Raw genomic sequence first — 20,605 nt, forward strand, 5'->3', positions numbered from 1 at the left:
CAACAATGTCTGTCTTACTCTCTAACATTTCCAAATCAACATTTCTTATCTCAAAGTTTACATACAAATACACACTATGTAAACCTTCTATCAGACTTCAAAAACTTTCTATAAATCCGTTTCCCACAGGTGGGGGAGTGTGAGGGGTGGATTAATAACACGTGGGAGCCTGCAGACCAACCCCAAATTGGATATTTCAGGAGGAATACCTGTAACAGGCTTTCTCAGCATCTCTGCTGATGGTGCCTGGCCTCCTGTGGCCCCAAAAATGTCAGTGGGAAGTGTCTGAGCCCCTCAGCTGAGGGCTGGTCAGGACCCACTGCTCCGGTTTAATTAAACATCTCAATTGTGTCAATTCAATTAAGCAACGAGCTTGGTTGATGAACCAAGAAGATAATTGGACTCAGTTTGGGACTTGATCAGTTAAATCAGCAGAAATTGGTCCTCAAAGGGGAATTCCCCCGAGGGACAATAAAGTTTCAGAGCCTTCCTTCAGCCTCCTTCTACACCTGGCTCTGATTTCAGTCAGCACTGCTCTTCAAAAAGAGGGACCTGAGATGAGGATCTGGCCTTTGTCACCTCAGAAGGAGGTAGGGATGCAATTTGTGTGGTGGCCAAAGCACCTGAAGTATTTCCTAGGATGTCATATTTCATGGGAAATGTCTTTAATTAGGTCTGGGGATTTCTACACTTCCCTGCTAGACTGGGAGTGGGTTGCACAGGAAAGAACATCTCCTTTGTCAGCTTAATAAGGAAAAACTTGAAGAATTAAAAAAAAAATTACCTAGACAGACCTTCTGTACTCATAGTTGGTAATGAGAAAATCCCCAAAACTTGTAGCTCAAGGATACTGTGAACACTTTAAGGATCTTTTTGAGGAGAGGTGCTGACTGAAATCAGAGCCAGGTGTATAAGGAGGCTGGAGGCTCTGGAACTTTATTGGCCCTCTGAGGAATGCCTGTTGAGGACCAACTGCTGCTGATTTAATGTGGTGCTGATCAAGTCCCAGACTGGCTCCAATTGCCTTCCTGGTTCTCTTGGAAACCAGAGGCTTCAGCTTCCCTCCAAAGCCTTTGAAACCCTGCAGTAACTGGGGGGCTCCCTCAGCAGCAGCTCCTCTTTGCCCTCCACCTGCTCTTTTTGTAACATTTCCATGGCCATTCTCACTGTATTAAAGTGATTTTTTTTTTTTATACCCATTATCTAAAGGATAGTGGGAGATAACTGTGACCATAATGGCCAAGGATTAAGAAACCCTGACTGGGATGGCTCCATTTATTTTATTTATTTATTTTTCCAGGAGTGTTGTTGCAGCATTAAAGCTTGGAGTGTTTGACATCTAGAACAATGCACGGACTCATCTTTGTTTTACTGGGTTGTTGGGAGCTCCTGTTTCTCCTCCTGTCCGTGTAAATGTTTTATGAAGGGAGTTTAAAGTCAATAAACGCTTCCTGTTTAAATCTGCCTCGCTGCCTTATGAAAGATGCTTTATAAAAACATCAGAGCTCTCACCCAGCACGGGGCTTATCTCTGGTTCCCTGCTAAGCATGATATCAAAACTCACCTTGGAGAGTGAAAAAAAAAAATCCTGAATTAAAAAGAAAATAAACTCATGTTTCCTCTTAATGATGCTGCACTGATTATGCAGTAACACAATATATTGAAATTGCTCTGAAATTGGATTTTGGAGCCAGCTGAGCTACAAATCCTGGTGGGAAGGCTCATGGGGAAAACTGGCCTGCACTGAGCACCCAGCTTGCTGCTTTTTTTTTTCCTTTTTCAGTGTGACAAATGAGATCTGAATAATTGCTGTGTAAACTGAAAGCAGTTGTTGAATCTGAGAGGGATGAGAAATGCACTCTGCTCAGCTTTGCTCTGCTGCTGACATTGGCTCACACTGATGGGGGCTGGAATCTCAACCCCCCTGCCCTGGGACAGGTGTCACATTCACATTCTCTGAAAAAATTCCCCAGGATTCTTCTCCTGGGAAGCTGAGAAGCCTCAGAGAAAAGAGAAAACAATTCTTATCTCATTTGCTTCTCCTGTGTTGTGCTCATCTGGAATGTGTTTGGAGATTGTTCACCCACAGGTGATTGTTTCATTGCATTCTGCTGGGAGTTGTTTTCACTCTTTGTCCAATCAGTGCCAAGCTGTGTCAGGACTCTTTCCAGAATCAGGAGTCTTCATTATTATATTTTCAGCCTTCTGTAAGTATCCTTTCTGTATTCTTTAGTATAGTATAGCATTCTTTAATATAATATAGTATCTTAATAAATCAGCCTTCTGAGCACATGGAGTCAGATTCATCATTCCTGCCTTCGTCTGGGGGGAACACAAATACAACACGACAGGCATTGCTCTGATATAATAAAAGGCAGGCAGGTCTCTGGGTTTGCATGACTTTGCAAAGCTGCAGCTGGCACAGATAAACTGGGCACAGGCTTGTGGTTGGCAAGAGCTTGGTGCTGCCTGGGCTTGGCCAAGGCAGTCCTAGGCCAAAGGTGGGTGCAGATAAAAGATAAAAGTGACTGATGTGATGCAGCTCCAACCCTGTCTTTGCTCTTCCTATGCTGGCAGGTACTGGGATTTGCTTGCTCTTTGTTTGTACAGATATTTTTATTTTCTCTGCGTTGCTTTCCTTCCTTTAGTGAGGGGAATAGCCCCTGGGGGAGATGTTATTGAAACTCCTGCTCTGTTCCATCAGGTGAAACATCACCTGGAGAGTGCAGCTAACAGCCTGTGATGTAAGGAAAATGACTTGGTGAGGGAAAAACACTGATTTGATTTTCTTTTATGGCTGTGTGCATGCCTAAATCGTATCTTAACCAGACTGGGATTATTTTCAAACTGCCTGATTCTCTGGAAGAAGTTTCCTGGCATGAATAGTGCAGGAGCTGGTTTGTTCTCCTTAGCCTTCACCAGGAGGAAAAGCACTGAGCTGCAGATGAGCTGCTCCTCAGACCCATGTGGGGCTGAAGGAAGCATCAGTTTGCAGAGAAAAATAAAAATGCTTCCTTGCTTTTTGGTCTCTCTGGGAAGTGGCTTAGCCCTGATGGCAAACAGCAGGACCTCTGATGTGGAACGACTCAAATCTGAATTGTTTCAGTAGAGTAAAATGTAATCTGAGCAGTTTTTGTTGTCAAGGAGCTTGCTGAGCTTTGGGAGCCTTTGAGTAGGTGACACACTGGGCTGTGCAGTCCCTGAACACCTGAACTCTGTGTGCTAAAGGTGTCTGGTGGGAGTTTGGGAATTGGGAGTTCTTCCTGTACCTGGTGCAGCTGCTCTGTTCTGGGCAGCCTCAGCTCTGATTTCCAGGACTGCAGCACCAGGGGCTGCCTCTGCTCTGCAGTTCAGTGATTTTAACTCGATTCACATCTTCACATGAAACAGCTTTACAGCTGCCTCTGGCCCAGATTCCTGTCCTGAGTTTAGCAATTTTAAAAAATTTCGGTCTTACTTTCTTTACTTTCTTTTACTTTCTCCACCTCAAGCTTGGAAACTGCCACCAAACCTCCTGTGCCCCTTCACCAGCTGGGACTGCTGAAGGAGTTTTGCTTGGAAAGTTCAGTTTGGGCAAAACCTTTTCCTAAGATATTTTTTTTCCTGACTGCTCCTCCAGTAGACAACTTCTTTGGACATGACTTTTCCTTTCCAGGAGAGTCCCTGCTGTTCCTTTACAATGATTGCTCTGATGAAACCTTGCAGGTGATGAGTGACCTTTGTGTTTTGCCCCACGCAGCACAGACTGAGTGGAGATGGGTTTAACAAGGAGCCCTTGGCACAGGTAGCGTTTTATTGCTTTAAAACCCTTTTTTTGTGCCCTTACTGTTAGAATTAAAGGACAGACTTCAGATCAAGGGCAGACTCTGGATCAGTGGTGTTTTATAAAAGGAGGCAAGCTGTGAATGGAGAGGCAGCAAAGCTCATGGAGATGGAGCTGTGGGGATGCTGCTGCTGGGTGTCCACGGCTGTTTTCTGGTTTTTGTGCACACCTGGCCTTGGATCAGGCTGGTATCTCTCATTTCACAGGATATCTGCTCGATATCCTGCCTCCCAAATCAGTGGGGATGGCTCCCTGGCTCTGAAGTGCCCCTGAGGAAGGCTGGGGACAGGAGGTGCTGACAGCATTCCCAGCCCTTGCCAGGGTGGTTGTGTGCAGCCACTGTGAGGCTGAAAAACCAGGAGCTGTCACCCATTTGAAAGTGGTGAGGTCACAGTGACAGCAGAGACACCTCATTGCACAACTCCCCTCGCCTCCCTCCCAGTGTGGAGGAGTTGGGATGTGATGCCTGGAGGGGACTGGCTGCTTTGGGGTGGCTCTGAGCCAGATCCAATCTGCTGATGGTGTTGGAAATGTCTTGTGTGACACTGGAGGAACGTCTTGGTCCCTGTCCTGTGGCATTCACATTTTCTGAAAAATCCCTTCGCCCAGGATTCTTCTCCTGGGAAGCTGAGAAGCCTCAGAGAAAAGGAAAACAATTCTTACCTCATTGCTTCTCCTGTGTTGTGCTCGTGTGGAATGTGTTTGGAGGTTGTTCACCCACAGGTGATTGTTTCATTGGATTCTGCTGGGAGTGTTTTGACTCTTTGGCCAACTAGGGCCAAGCTGTGTCAGGACTCTGGAAAGAGTCAGGAGTTTTCATTATTATCTTTTAGCATTGTGTAAGTATCCTTTCTGTATTGTTTTGTTTAGTGTGGTGTTCTTTAATATAACATAGTATCATAAAATAATAAATCAGCCTTCTGAGCACATGGAGTCAGATTCATCATTCCCTCCTGCCACGAGGGTCCCTGCAAATACAATACTGTCCCACCTGGAAGAGGGACTAAAGCTGGTGTTGGAGTGCTGGGGAACCCTCCCCCATGATGCCTGCAGGTGATAAGATCTTTTCGGGAGGCTCCAGAAGCCCTGCAGCTTGTCCCAGCTCCCCATTCCTGCTGGCATCCAGCTTCCCAATTGCACTGCTCTAAACTTAATGCCCCAGAGAGCAGCTGAGAGTGGCTCCAGGACAGAAAGCAAGCCACAGTCTAGCCTTGGTTAACACTTGTTGTGTTTCATGTCTGTGTTCAGCAATCCTGCTGCTGGTTGGGAGCTTTGATGTGAAGCCACAGTGCTCCCAGGGGTGACCATGCCCATCCTCAGGGAGCAGCTCTGCTCCTGCCTGGGAAGGCTGCTGGAATCCCAGCTGGATGGTTTTGGTTTTGGGGAGGGCTGCTGTTACCTTGTCAGTGCTGCTGTGGGCTGCTTGGGTCACCAAGAGACAGCACAAAGGGAAATGCAGGCTTGGGTGTTGCTCTGCCTTTGAAAGACCTGTCTGGTTTTCATCAGGGCTTTGGGGGCTCTGTTTCAAATCTCTGTTGCTTGTTAGAAGCCCTGGGGTGAGGTGGAGGGTTCTTGGTGGGGAAACCACAGTCATGACAGCAGTAGGAGAGTGAATGTTCAGCTGAGATGCCTTGGGTAAGGCAAGGAAAGCTGCTCAGATCCTTGCTGAGCCTTTTCAGGGAGCCCCAAGCCTGTCTGCCTTGCCTTCAGGTATCTGGCTGGCAAACAGCACTGTTTGATGTTGGTGTTCCCTGCTGAGTGCTGCTCACCCATCCCCAAAGTTACCTGGAGTGCTGTGTCCTGCTCTGGGATCCCCAACAGCAGGAGGACCTGGAGCTGCTGGGGCAAATCCAGAGGAATCCATGGAAATGCTGCAGGGCTGGAGCCCCTCTGCTCTGGAGCCAGCCTGGGAGAGCTGGGGGTGTTCACCTGGAGAGGAAAGGGCTCCAGGGAGAGCTCAGAGCCCCTTGCAGGGCCTGAAGGGGCTCCAGGAGAGCTGGAGAGGGACTGGGGACAAGGGATGGAGGGACAGGACACAGGGAATGGCTTCTGACTGCCAGAGGGCAGGGAGAGATGGGATATTGGGGAGAAATTCTTCCCTGGGACGGTGGGAAGACCCTGGCACTGATGCTTTAAGGAGCTGGAACAGAGGCTGGAGGGAGTTAAGAGGAATACAGTGGATATTTATTGATATTTACTGAAGAGCCTTCAAAGGCCACACCCTGGTGGTACCAGAGCCACAGTCCTGGCCCTGCCCAGATGGCTCCAAGGTGAAAGCAAAAGAAGGCTTGGTCATGAGATCTCACATTTTGTAAGTTTTTAGTTCATTTGCATATTGGAGTTAACTGCCCAATTAATAGCTTCAAATGATGAAGTTTCATCCTCCTTGCTTGCTTGCCCACTGTGTTCTTTTCACGTTGTTTGTGCTTTGGGCCTGAGGTTTGCAGAGCTTGTCCTTGAGTCTCCAGCTGGAATAGGATTGTTTTGTCTTCACCCCCCTGTGACAAGATGCTAGTGACACTTTATATAAAGCTAAAAGCTGCACACCAAAACAAAACAGAAAAACTGAAAACCTAAAATATCAGTTTCCCCCATGGGTGCCCAGAAAAGCTGTGGCTGCCCCTGGATCCCTGGAAGTGTCCAAGGCCAGGCTGGACAGGGCTTGGAGCACCCTGGGCTAGAAGAAGGTGTCCCTGCCATGGCAGGGGTGGGAGGAGATGGGATTTAAGGTCCCTTCCAACCCAAATGGTTGATTCCATGCTTTGCCACACCAACCAGTGCTCCTTGGGATCTCCTGTCTTGCAATGTCTGTTGTAAACAGAATTTGCATCCTGGAGTGGAAAAAAAAAAACAAAACCAAAACCAAACAATCAAAATGCAACCAACTAAAACAAAAACCCCAAACCAAGCAAAACCCACAAGTCAAACCACAAACTCAAATCCCAAGAAACTCCTTCATGACTTGGCCATGTTCTCTGTAAATGGACTGGATTTTTTTTTTTCCCCCTCAGTTCTCCCAGCAGATTTTGTATTGTCTGCCTCTGATCTCTATCTCCTGGCAGGCAAGGCAGCGTTTCCTTTGATTTGACAGCATTTAGAAACAAAATCTGAGAGGAAAGCTTGTGATCTGCAGCTGTCAGAAATGCCATTTGCTCCAAGTGTGAGTGCTTGGAAGCAGGGAATCTGCTGTGGAAGGGGTGTGTGTGTGCTGGGACTGTCTGCAGCCCTCCTAAGAGAGAGGTTCAAATACATAAGTGAGATAAAACAGAGGGGTTTGGCAGCAGATTTTTATATATATATATATAGCATTTATATATTTATTTTATTTATATATATAAAAATTTCTACCAAAGCCTTGCCAAACCCTTCTGGTTTATCTTATGCTACAAGGCTGAAAGGGAATATATGTTTCTGTATATCTGCTTTCCCTGTGGAACCAGCTGCTGGTGAAAGGCTGGGAGTGGGATCTTAATGGAAGTTGTGGGAGAAGAAATGGGAAGAAATCTTTGAGATCTTTGCCCTGACCATCTTGAAAGATCAAATCACAGCACCAGCATCACTTTGGCCCTTTTCTACCCACAAGTGCCTGCTTTGGGGTCATTCCAGGTGAATTTCCAAGCCTGATTTAAAGTTTTTCTCAGGGCCAGGACCTGTTTGGGCCCCCTCTGAGCTCTGAGTCACTGGTGCTTTCAGCAGCAACAATGGCAGAAATGGGCAGCATTTCTTACAATGTGATTATTGCTAATTTGTGCAGGATGGAGGATCTGGAGCAGGGCTGTGCCTTACCCGTGCCCGTGTGGCTGCTGTGCTGAAGGGAAAGTGCCTTTAATTCCTTGGGCAGGGAGATTGGAATCTCCCATTAGTAACCAGTTAAATGTGATTTATGGAATAAATTATGGTGCAGGGGAGGTCGGGGAGGGCGGGGGGGGAGGGTCTCTGGTTCTGCTCCAAGGTGGATTTTAAAGCAAGGTCAGGTTCCCAAGAGTGAAGGATGGGAGATTCTCCCTCCTCACTGGGACCCTGATCCAGTGCTTAGACTTGGTTGGAAAGAAAGAGAGAAAAAACCCCACATGATGATGGAATTGGAATTTCCACTTTGGCTTCTATTGTCTCTTACAGCTGCTTGCTTTAAGGTTAAAATCTCCCAGCGCTGATGAGGAGAGCTCAGTTTCTCTCCTCAGAAGTTCCTCCTGCTCTAGATGAAGCAGAACCCAAAATAGCAGCAGATCAGTGAAAAAAGGGTTTAAATTTCAAAGTTTCTGTGAATCTACAAAGGAATGGTCCTGATGCTGCTGAACCTTGTCTTAAATTCTATGGGTTCTTAAGGGATTGAGGACAAGGGGGAATGGCTTCTCACTGCCAGAGGGCAGGGATGGATGGGATGTTGGGAAGGAATTGTTCCCTGTGGGATGGGCAGGCCCTGGCACAGGTGCCCAGAGAAGCTGTGGCTGCCCCTGGATCCCTGGCAGTGTCCAAGGCCAGGCTGGATGGGGCTTGGAGCCACTTGGAGATGTCTCTGGCCATCCAGGGGTGTGGAATGGGAATGATCTTTAAGGTCCTTTCCACCCAAACCATTCCATGACTGAAAGGATCCGTGATGAGCAAACCCACAGCTTTGTCTGCTTCTCTGGAACTTGCAGGATCAGAAGTGTCTGATGGCCTCCTCCAAGATACCTCAAGAATAACAATAGCCATCCCACACCTCAGAACATTCTTTCAATAGATTTAAATATTGGCATTTCCCCAAATAACTCTCTTCCCCCTCTGCTGTGGGAGAGATGACGCACTTGCTTGTGAGGGAGGTGAGCTGATGCTCAGGCTCATTCTTGTCTTGCTTTAAGGTGATAAACAGAAGGTTTAAGTCTAGAACAAACAGGCTGGAGCTTGGTATGAGCTCTCAGATTACTCATAATTGAAAGGCTTAAAACTTTTATGCACCAGCTGCTGCTTTAGCACTGAAACAATGAGCTTCTGCAGGCAATTACCCTGCTGCCTTCGGAGGCTTTCACCTGCACAGACAGAGCAGAGAGCTCCTCGGGTGATTTCCTGGATTCCTTTGGATGTGGTCAGGCTCATTAATGTGGCAACTCTGGCCTGGCCCTCCCTTGTTTCCTAATCTGGTGGTGACTCTGGCGTGGCAGACACTGATTTCAAGGAGAAGTGTCTGTATCTGATGTCTCATTAGGGTTTCGACAGCGTTATGCAAAAGTTTTGTTCCAGCCCTAACAAGAAGTTTGAACACATTTCTGTTCAGATTTGCTTGTGCTTATTTTGTGTTAGGAAGTCCAACAAGAACCCTTGCTCCAGGTTTGCTCTGATGGGAGCAGGCATGGATGGGTTTACATCCCAAATTGGATCTCTCTGCCTGTTTTCAGTGATGGTTCAAAGTGAGTCTGTCCGAGGTGGTTTCTTGCTTGCTGAGGAACACGCCCTAGATCAGAACAGCTGGACAAGGCTTTGTCTGTTCAAACTGTCCCTAAAACTATTTTGAGTTGTTTTGTTGTTTTTTTTTTTACCAAGCTAGGTGGTTGAATCACCTGGCTAAATCAGCTAAAGGTAAAGTGAGTGCTGGGCTTTTCCTTTTAGTGTTGCAGAGTTCCTCACAGTGTTTGTCTCTACTGCTACAGCCCCCAGATTTCCTTTTTCTGCCCATCACAGGCCATGGGTTCAGCAGCAGTTTCCTTCTGCTCCAGAGCATTGCTGCTGGTCCAGTCCCACCAGTACCAACATGTCTGTGTCTGCTGGTGTTGATGGTGAAATGGATTTGCAGAAAAGGATTAGGTTGGGATCTGGAATAGTCAGAGCCTCTACACATCCAAACAAACATGCTTGAAATTGATATCTTTGCATATCTGCCTGTGCAAAATGATCCTTGGGCTAATACTGGAGGCTGTTGGTTTATTCATCTCTGGATTCCCGTGTTCTTGCTGTTTATAGATTCCCTTCAAATGAGCCATTCTTCCCTTGGACACGAGGGTTTGGCCCCATCAGCTCCCTGGCAGCCTCTCCCCAGCTAAGGGAATTGAGGAATGAGTTTTTAATAACAAGCCAGCACGGGGATGCCCCGTGCAGCAGAGCTGGAATGGCTGCTCTGTGTTCTCTGCAGGCTTGGGGCTGGCAGCTCGCTCAGCCTGGGGATGCCTTTCACTTGGAACTGAAATAAAAACAAATGTCAGACTCTTCCCAAGCTGCTGCTGTGACTGAATGAGGTGCTTCATCCTCAGAAATGTTCCCCTGGATTTGTGTGCTCCAGGAGCTGGAAGAATCAAAGCTGATGGAGCCCCCAGCAGATCTTGTCACTCTGAGATCTCCCGTGGTCTCTGCACTGGGTGTTTGAAGCAGGATAAGAAGGATGGAGGAGCTGTTCCCAGCTGCTTTTTCCCCTGGAGGAAGGTGGGTTTTATGTAATGGTGCCACGTGAGTCCTTCCTGCAGCAAGCCAGGGCTGACAGGTGATCCCAAAGCCTCGTGCAAGGCTAAAAGGAAAGGGGAATTGCTCACCAGCATTCCTGCTGCAGGGGTTTCCTTGCAGTCCAGTGGATGCTGAGGGATCCGCCTGGGGTTTGGAATACAGGGATCAATTTAAGTCTTAAATGCTATTAAATTAATATATCAAATAATAAATTTAATAAATTAATAAAGTTTTGACTTTTCCTACAGCCTCTACCCCACAAGTGATAAATAGAATCATGGAATGGTTTGGGTTGGAAGGGGTCTTAAAGATCATCTCATTCCAACTCCCTGCCATGGGCAGGGACACCTTGCTCTATCCCAGGTTGCTTCAAGCCCCATCCAACCTGCCTCCCCCAGGGATGGGGAGTCTAGAACCTTTCTTCTCAAGGAAATACTTGTTTATCCAATGCCACTCTCAAATACCAGGTTGTCCAGCTTGGATTATGAAGCCACTGGTACCTAATCTCCTCTCCCCAGCTCCTTGGAGTTGGGGAGGGTTGGAAGTCACCTTTTCCTTGTTCAGAGCGTTGTGGTGATGTTAGATAATATTTGCTGGAGGGAGTGTGATTGTATTAAATTTCTACTCTGCCAAATTCCTTAATTCTGTACAGTTTATCCTTTGGCTGGAGCATTTCCTGATGAATGATGGTATGTGACAGGACAAGAGGCAATAGGTTCAAGCTGAGAGAAGGTTTAGATGAGATAAGAGGGAAAAAAATCCTTCCCTGTGAGGGTGGGGAGGCCCTGGCACAGGGTGCCCAGAGAAGCTGTGGCTGCCCCTGGATCCCTGGAAGTGCCCAAGGCCAGGCTGGACAGGGCTGGGAGCAACCTGGGCCAGTGGAATGTGTCCCTGCCCATGGATGGGGGTAGAATGAGATGGGATTTAAGGTCCTTTCCAGCCCACACCAGTCTGGGATTCTGTGACAGAAGAGCAAAACTGATCCACAGCATGGGGATGTTGATTTGAGATGGGAATGCAATCCCCTAAAAAACTTGTTCACCCTGACCTTGGAGCATGCAAAGCAGTTGTGTAAGTGCTTTTATGGATATGGGGTTACAGGGAAAAAGGATGTTTTGGTGGAGACACAGCCACATTTCTGTCACTTCAGGAAAGCAGGACTGTGTAAGAGCTGAGAGAAAAGGGATGAGCCCAAGACAGAGACAAGTGGAAATCCAGGAACAGGCTGAGCTGAGGGTTGAACCTCCCCCAATATTGGTGTTGACTTGTTCCTCAACTTGTTTTTGGTTGGAAAGCCCAGGGATCACCCTAACTGGATGAGACACATTCCCTGCCTTGTTATCATCAGCTTCAGAGCGTGTCCTTTTCACCTTTCTGCTGGTCTTGTTGTTACCTTTAAACCTACAAGGACTGTTTTTAAAGGGATTTGCTGTGCCCAGCAGTTGTTGTAAGGATGATGTGGCAGAGCAAGTGGAAGCTGTTTGACATATTTGGGACAGAGCTGAGACCACTAACAAGCAGTTGGCTTGACAGTGACTGGGAGAAAGGCTGTTAACCTACCTCATACTAAAAGTACAGCTGTCTTAAGCACAGCAGGACTGTGGAATTGCTAATGAGGATTCTACCCAGGCTGGGGATCTGAAAAATCTCATTTTTATGAAACCTATCCTATTGTAAACAAGTTTGGGTTTGGTTTTTTGTTTGTTTGTTTGTATTTGGTTTTTTGGTTTTTGTTTTTGTGTTTTTGGTTTTTTTTTTTTGTCTCAGTAAATAGACACCAAGTGCTGTGGAATTGCAAATGTGAAACTGAACTCTGAGGGGTAACTTGTAGGGGTAGACTCCTGTTCTGTCTATTTCTCTTCAGGCCTCATTACCTTTCCCTGCAAGCCATAAATTGAATAAAGCAATGTAATAGATCCATTTCTGCCTCATTTTTAGATGCTCTCATATGCTTTTATTGTACCCTGAACAAGGTATGATAAACTTTGTGCGTATGGAAAGCTGGCAGGGGCTAGAAAAACAAGACAAAAGCATATAAAACTGACCTTCTTAAGAGTGTGGGCTGACAAAAGGGGAAGGAAAGGCTGCTGGGGTCAGATCTGAAGTTAACTTTTCCATCATGTGTACTTCTAGTTGCTTAGACTTCTGACAAACCTCAAAACACCTGACAGAAGTCTTTTTTTTTCCAGCTCAAAAGTGAGAGCGATAAACTGAAGGGAAAGAGGCGGTGTGTAAGTCTTGGTCCTGAGGAGACTTTGGGCTTTAGAGCTCTGCTCTACCCCTGATTAGAAGCAGGAACCCTTGGCTTCCACCAGCAAATGGTGAAGTTCTCAAATACTCCAGTCCAGCCCCTGCAGCTACATTAGCAGAGGCTCATTTGAAGCATGAAATAAGCTGAGTGCTACCAGATTCTGTTTGAGGCTCCTGTGAAGGAAGAGGAAGAGATCAGAGTTTTGGCTTTTCCTACAGCCTCTACCCCACAAGTGATAAAGTGCTTGAAACATGTGCCTGTGGTGTTTTAATCTTAGAACTGGAGGTGCAACCTCCATCTGCAGGTTCTGGACATGAGATGGGCAGGATTTGAACTGGAGATTTGTAATTATAACCTTTCTAACCTGTGCTGGTGCACAACTGATTTAAGTCTTAGTACAGTGTAGAGCTAAGACTCTTTTGCTAGAGCTGCAAACTGGGAAATGGTTTGGGTTGGAATGGACCCTAAAGATCATTCCATTCCACCCCCTGCCACAGGCAGGGACATGTTCCACAGACCAGGCTGTTCCAAGCCCCCTCCAACCTGGCCTTGGACACTTCCAAGGATGGTGAACACTTCCAGGTTGCTTCTCTGGGCACCCTGTGCCAGGGCCTCCCCACCCTCACAGGGAACAATTCCTTCCCAATATCCCATTTAACCCTGCCCTCTGGCAGTGGGAATCCATTTTCCCTTCTCCTGTCACTCCAGGCCCTTTTAAATAGTCTTTCTCCATCTTTCTTGGAGCCCCTTCAGGTACTGAAAGGCCAAAATTAGGTCACCCCAAAGCCTTCTCTTCTCCAGGCTGGACAATCCCATTTCTTTCAGCCTTCCCTCACAGCAGAGGTGATGCAGCCCTCAAATCAAGTTGATGGCTCCTCTGGACCCAGTCCAACAGGAAATCTCTGGAGCAGTTTATTCCTGTGGTGGCAGAACCATCTGCTGTTGCCTTTACGCCGTGCTTTTCCACCCCTGTCCCAAAGCACAAAGGAAAACTGGATAATCCTCAGATCCAAGGTTAGACAAATGTTGGGCAATGTTCACAAAGGCCACAGTTTCGGATCCCTTTCCCTCAAGCAAAAGGCCCAACACCCAACTTGGTGCCAGATGGTTGAAGGCCACCAAAGCAGTGCTGGGGAGCCCAGAAGAATGGAACTAAAGCTGGATGTTTTATGGGGCAATAATTAAACACTGACTGGCGCTCTTTCACTCCCCAAATCAGAAAAACTTGCTAATTCCTGCCTGCTACTGGGAAAGTGCTTCTCTGTGCCTCTGGTGTCGGGGCTGCCCAGCAGCAGGGTTGTGTTTGCCGGGCTGCTGGGCAGATCCTGCTCCTTAAAACAGCCTTAAAACATCCAGCAGCAAAGCTCCAGGCTCGGACTGCAAAGCTTCTCTAGAGTTGAATGGGACACACAAAATAGACTTTGGTCAATGGCTCTTGTGACTGCTGGAGAAAGGCTGAAATGAGGTCTTACACATCCTATAGAATGTTGGGTGGGGCTTGAGAAACCTGGTTTAGTGGAGTGTCCCTGATGATGGCAGGGGCTTGGGAACATGATGAAAAAGGTGATCTTTAAAGTCCTTCCAACCCAAACCACTCCATGATTTTGTGCTTTATGTTGGAGCCAGTGGAAGACTTCTTGGCACCTTTTGTCTTCCCAACTTGCTCTGTCCCTGCTGCCTTCAAACCTGGGTTTTGAATCTCCTCCAGTCACCAATTTTCCTGGCGTATTCCCTGCTGTTGCACATTTCCTTGACTTTTTCACTGCCTCCTGTTTGTTACCTCCTGCTTGCCCCATACCTGCTTCCAATTTTCCTCAGCAAAGCCAAAACCCTTGAGTTTTAAATCCTGAACTCTCAGGGCTGTTGAGCATATGCAATTTAGTTGCTTTTTCTCCTCCTCTCAAAAGGCTTATAATTTGCCTGGATTTTTGGCGATGACAAAAATGAAATTTGACACAAAAAGCTTGTCCCTTGCTCATTAAAGCCCTTGTTCTAAATCATGGGTCCAAGGCTCTAAGGAAAAAAAAATGGAAAAAGCCACCAGAAATTGAACAAAACAATGTGTTTATTCCCATGCTGCTTTCTGAGAAGCAGTTGGATTCACATGTTCCAAGAGAACTGTGCCCCAGGCAGACCCAGCCTAGCATGCAAACTCCTACCCTGAACAGCCAGGGCTTGATGAATTTATAACCAACTGAAAGCAGAGCTGGGGAGAGTCAGGAAGCCTTGATAAGCCTGCCTGGAGATGCACTCTGGGAAGGAAGGTTATCTCTTTAAAAAAATAGCCTTAAAAAATAACTCAAGTCCTGCTGAGCTCCCATAAGGGTGTGAAGGATGGAATTCAGGCTTGCCAGGCTCCAGACCTCCCCAGCCCCTACAAAATCCCCTTTAAACATCCCAGTTGTTCTCCACTCCACCACAACAGCACAAAGGAGGAATGGAAGCCATTCTGTGCCTTTCAGGGGTCACGGGCCATGTGGCCCTGCCTCAGCTCCACAATCAGACCCGGAGAGAACATTGTCTGCTGGAGAACTTCCTCTGCCACACCACCCTGCTGGAACAGCACGACAGCAGCCCCTCCAAAGGGCTGCCCTCAGCCAGCTCTGTCATTAGGACAATGAGGAATACGTATCTCTAAAGCAGTGTGCCTCTTAAAAATCGATTTATTTTTAAGAATGGGTGTGATTCAACAGCTTTTTAAAGACTTCATCCCCTTCTGTCTGTGTGCTTAGGAATAAGCCTGGTGTTGATCTGGTGATTCTTTCAATGGAAGGCTGGAGTTGGCTGACCTCTATTGTATTTGTGGGGCGTCTCGACGTTGGGAGGAATGATGAATCTGACTCCATGTTCTCAGAAGGCTAATTTATTATTTTATGAGACTATATTATATTAAAGAACACTACACTAAACTATACTAAAGAATACAGAAAGGATACTTACAGAAGGCTAAAAAGATAATAATGAAAACTCCTGATCTCCAGAGTCCTGACACAGCTTGGCCCTGGTTGGCCAAAGAGTGAAAACAACTCACAGCAGAATGCAATGGAACAATCACCTGTGGGTGAACAATCTCCAAACACATTCCAAAAGAACAAAACACAGGAGAAGCAAATGAGATAATTATTGTTTTCCTTTTTCTCTGAGGCTTCTCAGCTTCCCAGGAGAAAAATCCTGGGTAAAGGGATTTTTCAGAAAATATGAATGTGACAGACCTCAGTGTTTTGAATGAGGTTTTATCAATGCTGCACCCATGGCTGGGATCTCAAGCCTTGCTCCTTGGCCTCTCTGCCTCCAGCAGTCTCAGAGTGTCCCTCTGACCCACTCCAGCCAGTGCCTTGCCATGGAGATGTTTCCTGAGAGAGGTTAGTGGTGACTTCCAGTCTGGCCAGGGGTGTGTGAGCTCTGGGACAGCCAGCACAAGTCTTGTGTGTGAATTGCCCTGTTGGAAGAGGGCTGCGTCCTCCCAGTTTTGGGGATTTGGAGTAGAAAGAGAGATGCAGAGGGATTATGGGATTAATTTTATCCAATTATTATTTTAAATTTTATTTTATTTAATTAATTTATTTATTATCCAATTATGGGACTATAGGATTGTTTTTCTGCCTGGCAGCTCAGGTGATGGTCTGTTGCTTGAGGCTTCACAGTGGGTTCTGTTAGTTTTTGAAGGGTTCCACAAGGTGTTAGAAGCCTCCAAGAGAGTAGGGGAGAGACTTTTACAATGGCGTGGGGTGACAGACAAGGGGAAACTTGGCTTTAACTGAAGGGAAGTAGGTCTGGATTGGCTATGAGGAGAAATTCTTTGAGGCCCTGGCACAGGTTTCCCTGAGGGGTTCTGGATTACCCATCCCTGGAAGTGTTCAAGCCCAGGCTGGATGGGGTAACCTGGGCAGGTGAGAGGTGTCCCCATCCATGGCAGGGGGTTGGAACTATACAGTCTTTAAGGTTCCTTCCAACCCAGCCATTCTGTGACTTTTTTTTTGTTTTTTTCATGGGTTTGGCTGTGATTTGTGTAAGGGCTGTAGGATTTTTGTAGTTTCTGCAGTCCAAAAGCCCCACAAGCACTGGTGGATCCTTGCCATCCTTCATGCTGGATGGGAAAGAAGGAAGAAATAATAATTGTGATGCTCCACCACGGGTTCATCTTCTTCCCTCGCTGCTTTTTTAATGCCACATCTCTGATATTGGATTATGAGAAACCTCTGCCCAGGTTTCTCTTCTCTGCCAGGGTTTCTGCCCTCCCGTTTCCTCACTGGGAGGTGCTGCCCTGTGAATAATCCTTTCTGAACAGCACCTCTAGATAACTTTTCCTGAATTATGCTGGCTGATCACAGAACCACAGAATATTCTGAGTTTGAAGGGCCCCAAAAGGATCATCCAGTGACTCCTGGCCCTGCACAGGGCACCATTAATTATTTTGCCTTCCTCTACTGTCCAAATTCCTCATTCTCTGAGCCTTAAAAAGCAGCTGAGTGTTTAATATTCAGCCCAGGATGAACCCAGTTCACCACCAGCTTCCTCCCCCTCTTTCCACCCCATGAGTGGTCACTTCAAATTCCAGTTACACTGGTTGCTGCAAACTTTAAATTGGCATTTTGGGTGGGCTGAATGATCTTCCTGAAAAGTCCTTGAAGGGTCTTGCCTGTAATAATGTTCCTCAGTGCCTGGCGTGGGTGAGCAGCTCTGAACTCCCTGCAGAGCTCCATGGTAACCAGAAATGGCATTAATAAGAAAAATAGCCAGTTCTGCTCAGTCACTCTTATAAAACAGCCCTGAAGCTGGAGGAGCAAATGCCTGGCTCAGGTGTGACAGGTTCAGGCTGGAGCAGCAACTTTCACCACCTTAGTCCTCCCCATATCCCAGCTCTTGGTCCTCCCCAAATCCCAAAGCTTGGCTTGGTCTTTCTTATCCAAATCCCAGGGCTTGGTCTTTCTTGGTCTTTCTTCCCCAAATCCCAAGGCTTGGTCTTTCTTCCCCAAATCCCAGGTCTTGGTCCACCCCAAATCCCAACGGTTAGTTTGGTCTGTGGTTGTGATATTTTGTGAAAATCCCTTTGCTAGGATTTTCTTCTCCTGAGAAGCTGAGAAGGCCTCAGCTTCAAGTGTAAACAATTTGTGATCTGCTGCTGTGGGATGCAGCAGGTGCTTCCTCCATTGGTCAGTGTGGGATGTTTCTACTTGGTGGCCAATCGAGGAGGCAGCAGCTCTTGGACTCTCTGGGAGTCACAGAACTTTGTTATTCATTCCTTTCTATTCCTGTCTCGCCTTCTGATGAATCTTTCTCTCTGTTCTTTGTAGTCTAGTTATAGCGTGGTCTTTTTTAATGTAATATATATCATAATATAATAAACCAGCCTTCTGAAATGGAGTCAAGATCTCTCCTTCGCTTCACCAAGTCCAGACTGCCCAGAAGACCCGCGGTAATATTTGGTCCTCTCCAAATCCCAGGGCTTGGTCCTCTCCAAATCCCAAGGTTTGGCTTGGTCCTCCCCAAATCCCAAGGCTTGGCTTGGTCTTCCCCAAATGCTAAGGCTTGGTCTTTCTTCCCCAAATCCCAGGGCTTGGTGCTCCCCAGAACCCCGCTGAATAAGAATTCCTCTGCAGGACATCCAGAGTGAGTTTGGAAAGGCACCAAGAAAGGGCAGGAAAGAGCACATCCATGCCATGGCTGCTCTGGGTATCCCTCGCACATTTGGGACTGGAATTTCTTTAAAAAAACCCCAAAAACCACTCTTTGATTTGGATTTCATGATGACCATCTCTCTGCTGCTGTTAGTGTGGGATGGAGGAGCCAGCAGGACAAAAGATAAGAAAATGGTATTTCCTCAAAGCCAAAGTATTTCCATTTGTCATCAGAGGCTGGTGAGAGCTGGCTAGGGTTGGTCAGATTTATTTTTAATTTATTTTTTTAATCTACTCTGACTTTCAAAGGCTGACAGGACATCCTGTACTCTTGCAGCCGGTTGGGTTTCCAGGGTTTTTTTGCTGTTACCTCTAAAAACCTAGAAAGGCTTCAACTTCTGTGCTGGAGGAGTTGAGTATTTTCCTTACAGACTTCACATGAAGGGGAGGAGACCAGTTCTTGTCTACTGAAAATGCTGTTCAGTGCCTAATAGCTGACCAGACAGTGAAAGAATTACCTTTAAATCACAGATTTCAGGGAAGTTCTCAGCACTGAATTTCTGTCAGCAACAACAGAATTCAGTTGATGATTTTTATTTAATCATTTTGTTCATGCAGAGCAGAGAAGCAGTGAACCTGAATGAGGGTAACTCTGAAGCAGTAAATACTTGTTTCTGACAATTTAAGGTATTTTTTGGGTTGTTTCTGGTAATGAAGATGATATAGGTTCCCCGAAGAGCTCTGACAAGCCGCAGTAGTGCTCCCCACCATATCTTATTTAAATGTGTGTGTGACTCCCATCTTGATGATCAGGGGATGAAAACAGCCCAGAGAAGGAACCTCTGCTGGAAAAGCATTTGGAAGTGAGATCTTTCCTTTATGAAAGGCTTAAATTATTTTCCCTGCTGAATTATCTTTGATTTTATTTAACCTGCTGAATTATCTTTGATTTTCTTTTAAACTGGCTTTTTTCCATGAGCACTTTATGATGACACTTAAATAACACTTTATATCTCAAAAGCACTAAGTGTGCATTAAATCCTGCTGTAACTATTAGGAAATAAGACTTCTGGCTACTGGCATAAAAATGAATGTGATGCTTTTTGGTATTTGAGTCATTTATAACCTAAAATAGTACAAGATGGAGGTCTGGCAGGGAGTTATGCAGCCCAAGTGTGACACAGATATCCAGGAAGGAGACCAATCCAGGCAGGCACGGGAAGGCTGGGATGATGAGCACTAATTCCCCCAGGCAGGTTTCTATTAACACCGCTGTTCCTTGAGTAATTTTCAGCTGGAGCTTTTGCCTCACTCATCTCTGTGGGTATATTAAATAGTACATGGTGTACCAGAGGCTGAGAGATGTTTTGTAGGGAAGGGATGTGCGGATCCTTTCCTAGCAGATCAGACTTTGTAGCCAGAGTTAGCAAAATACAAAGATAAATACAAGTTCTGTGAGGGTGATATCAGTCTTGCTCAAGCTGGTTTTAAATAAGCAAAAAGGGTGAGGTTTTTTTAAAGCAAGCCTGCTTTGGTAGAGGGGAAAAAAGAGATTTTTAAATTCCATCCTCAGCACTGTGCATTTGTGGGTGACAGCTCCTTTCTCCTGATGGAAGGAAAGTCTCTGAATATTAATTCTGTAATTCTGTGATTGCACATTTTATGTTTGTTTTGTCTTCACTGCCATGACTTCACCCCCTTTCCTCAGCTGATACTGATAACTTGTTAGCTTGGTTAATCCCGTGCCCTCTTTGAAAACACTGGATTTTTCAGCTGCTCTACCAAGCTGAGAGCCAGGTTCATCATTAATTCCTCCCGTGGATGCTTTATCCATCTCAAGTGCTCCTTATTCCCACGAATGATTTTTGAGGAGGTTCTTTAGTCCTGTGAGTCCCTCTGCTTTTTCCTCCAGTTGCTATTAGCTGCAAGTAGGATTTCAGCTCTTTTTGTGCTGACAGACACATCAGTAAATTGTCACTTCCCTGCAGAGCTAAAAATCTGCCTCTGAAGTGTGGAGCTGACTTTCAACCTGAGCTTGGCATGGTTTAATCCTAACGCGGCGCATTCTGCATCACCAAATGACCCCAACCCTCCTGTTCAGCTCTTCCAGGGTGCCCTGTGGGCCACAAATTTCTCATATTTTGGTCCCTAAGAGATCCTGCTGCCCTCTCCCGTTTCCAACTTGTAGGGGGTGGATTCTTTCTTTATCTAGGTTTTTCTTTTTTTAAAAATATACAGGCATCTCTTTATGATGTCTTCTTCTGGCTATACAAACACCTCACCTGTGAGGCTTTTTAATTATGATGCCCCTGATGTGTTCCAGCCTCTTTGGGAGCTGGGATGGTGTTTCTCAGGAATACCTGTCCCTGAAAAGAGAGCAGTTGAAAGCTGAGGCTCTCAGGAAAACCCAATTGCTTAGAAATAGGAGTAACTTTACTTTCATCTCAAAAATAAAAAGCAGTATGTGAGGGCTCTGCAAATCCATCATTCTGTGCACAGAGC

This window comes from Motacilla alba, chromosome 4 (assembly GCF_015832195.1).
Source record: "Motacilla alba alba isolate MOTALB_02 chromosome 4, Motacilla_alba_V1.0_pri, whole genome shotgun sequence".
NCBI classification, from domain to species: Eukaryota; Metazoa; Chordata; class Aves; order Passeriformes; family Motacillidae; genus Motacilla; species Motacilla alba.